This window comes from Pongo abelii, chromosome 3 (assembly GCF_028885655.2).
Source record: "Pongo abelii isolate AG06213 chromosome 3, NHGRI_mPonAbe1-v2.0_pri, whole genome shotgun sequence".
NCBI classification, from domain to species: domain Eukaryota; kingdom Metazoa; phylum Chordata; class Mammalia; order Primates; family Hominidae; genus Pongo; species Pongo abelii.
In genome coordinates, this window is record NC_071988.2 from 126,744,955 (window position 1) to 126,747,837 (window position 2,883).

At 39.3% G+C, this 2,883-nt stretch overlaps 1 pseudogene; it reads right to left on the bottom strand.

The window, feature by feature from the left end:
* Positions 1–393: 393 nt before the first annotated feature.
* Positions 394–906, bottom strand: LOC100441896 (nucleoporin Nup43-like; annotated as a pseudogene).
* Positions 907–2,883: the final 1,977 nt, after the last annotated feature.

Here is a 2,883-nt window from a genome sequence, read left to right on the forward strand (position 1 = left end):
GAAGGAGTATACATACTGATAAAAATTATAGAAACCTGTTGGTGGTTCCCATAACTACCACTGATGTTAAGTCCTACAACATCAAAAATGAAGAAATAGTTCCATGAGCTGTCAATAATTGTCTGAAGGCAACGTGTTATTCATCAGCACCAGAATCCCTCTGATGTTCTTCCACATGTTCACAATTTTTTTACCATTGGTCATCTATCAGATTCTGCAACTGTTCTGGGAATATCCAACTAACAAAAGCCAAAGCTGGGCATTGACACTAATGGTAGCTTACGGATGTTTCCCCTGCAAATCTCACATTTTCTGATAATAAAATTTTGCACAAAAGGTAGAATTCAAAAGGCCAATTATACTTTTATCTAAAATCTTATAATTACAGTAGTTTCATGAAAAAAGTTGTCCAGTAGTATAAATTGCTTCTGCATCAGTTCCACAAACAAGACAAGGACCAAAAACATCCAAACGGTTCACAGACAGGGTTGAGAAGTAAGCTTGTGATTTCAATCTGGTCTTTTGTAGGATCAGTGCTGAGCCAAGAACTTTGAGAGACTGGTGAACATTAACTTGGTTACTAATGCTATGGGACAAAAAAGTACTAGCTCTTCCTCCTTGGTGAAAGAGTGATGGTACATCTGTGGAAACATCCCAGTGCCAGAAGAATTCATCTTCAGAACAATAAATGGAGGATCTGGGTTGGATGGGTGAAAGTGAACTTCATACATTTTAGCTTTATAAGCCTTCAGCAGAGATACAGGCATAGTACCTTGTCTAACATTCCAAATACTCAACATTCCATCCTGGCCACCAGTAGCTACAACATGCTGTTTGATGAGATTTCTATCAACACAATGGACTGGCACTCAGTCACCAGTCATGACAATATCTGAGAAGGCTCATTTCCTTGTTGTGTGAAATCCCACATTTTTAACTGTCCAATCGAATTTACAGTAAGAATCTCTCAGGAGTTCGAAGAAGGATTACAGCATGGAGTATACTACTATCTGCATTGCCTACAATTCTTACAGCTTCCTTGTGATAAGCTTTGAAGAGATTTATTCAACCATCATCTCCGACATTAATTATTTCTGGGCTGTTGCACACAACACCTGTACATGGTGCACTGCTACACGAAGGACTTTCTGGGCCTATGTGGTAGTGAGCTGTAGTTCACAGCTGGTTGACTGAAAGAGTCTGGTTATTTGGATGATGAAGGAAAACTGATACACATCCTGTTGATGAAGCAGCTACAACTCTTTCCTGGTCAGACAACTGTCAATCCATTATATCACTGTGGTGTCTAATATCACACAATAATTGATTGTCTCCTTCAAACCCTCTATCAGAGTCCAAGTTTCCAAAATCTCCCATAGACCGCAGTGAAACATAATTTTCCCCATTGTCCTATAATTTTCCCCATTGCATGTAGTGAACATCTCTGCAGTCTTCAAGCGCCCCAGAGGACTGACTGGTCACCAGCAGGTTTTGCAGATTCTCTGAGACACAAACAGCATACAGCAGGTACAGCAAGAAGCAAGCACTGCTTCCAACTTCCCTTCTGCAGCTTCCTCACCTCTCTCAGTCTTTGTAGAATTGAAGAGAATTAGGGTCTTGCTCCGGATTAGGCTTTGGCTTAAGGGAATGTTGTGGCTGGCTTGATCTTCTATCCAGACCAACTAGAACTTTCTCCACATCAGCATTAAGGCTGTCTCCTTTTTTTATTATTTTTCACGTGTTCACTGAAGCAGCACTTTTAATTTCCTTCAAGAACTTTTCCTTTGCATTCACAACTTGGCTAACTCTTTGGCACAGTGGCCTAGCTTTCAGTCTATCGTGGTTTTTGACCTTCCTCTCTCACCAAATTTAATTATTTCTAGCTTTTAATTTAAAAACAGATGCGTGCAACTCTTCCTTTCACGTGAACACTTAGAGGCCATTGTAGGGCTATTTCAATATTATTGTGTTTCAGGGAATAGGGAGGCCTGTGGAGAGTGAGGGAGATGGGGGAATGGGTGGTTAGTGGAGCAATCAGAACATACACCAACTTTATTGATTAAGTTTGCCGTCTTTTGTGGGTATAGTTCATATAGCCCCCCAAAAATTACAATGGTATCATCAAAGATCACTTACCACAGATTACTATAACAGATATAATAATAATAATAAAGTTTTAAATATTGTGAGAATTACCAAAATGTGACACAGAGACACAAAGGGAGCATTAATAGAATTTAAGGGAGCATTGCTGTTTGAAAAATGGCATTAATAGAATTGCTTGCTGCAGGGTTGCCACACACCTTCAGCTTGTGAAAAATGAAAGCTCTGTTCAGTATAATAAAGCAAAGCACAATAAATTGAAGTATGCCTCTGTGTGTGTGTGTGTGTGTGTGTGTGTGTGTGTGTGTGTGTGTGTCCTGTTGGTTTTCTTTCTCTGGAAGACACTAATATAACAACCTAAATAATAGAAGAAAATATTTGTAAATTATTAATAAGTGACTTTTATCTAGAATATATTTTTAAAGTCTTACAACTCAGTGATAAAAAGACATCCTAATTTTTTAAATTTTTTTATTACACTTTAAGTTCTAGGGTACACATGCACAACGTGCAGGTTTGTTACATAGGTATACATGTGCCATGTTGGTTTGCTGCACCCATCAACTCATCATTTACAATAAGTATTTCTCCTAATGCTATCCCTCTCCCAGCCTCCCACCTCCTGACAGGCCCCAGTGTGCAATGTTCCCCGCCCTGTGTCCAAGTGTTCTCATTGTTCAATTCCCACCTGAGTGAGAACATGTGGTGTTTGGTTTTCTGTCCTTGTGATAGTTTGCTCAGAATGATTGTCTAGCTTCATTCATGTCCCTACAAAAGACA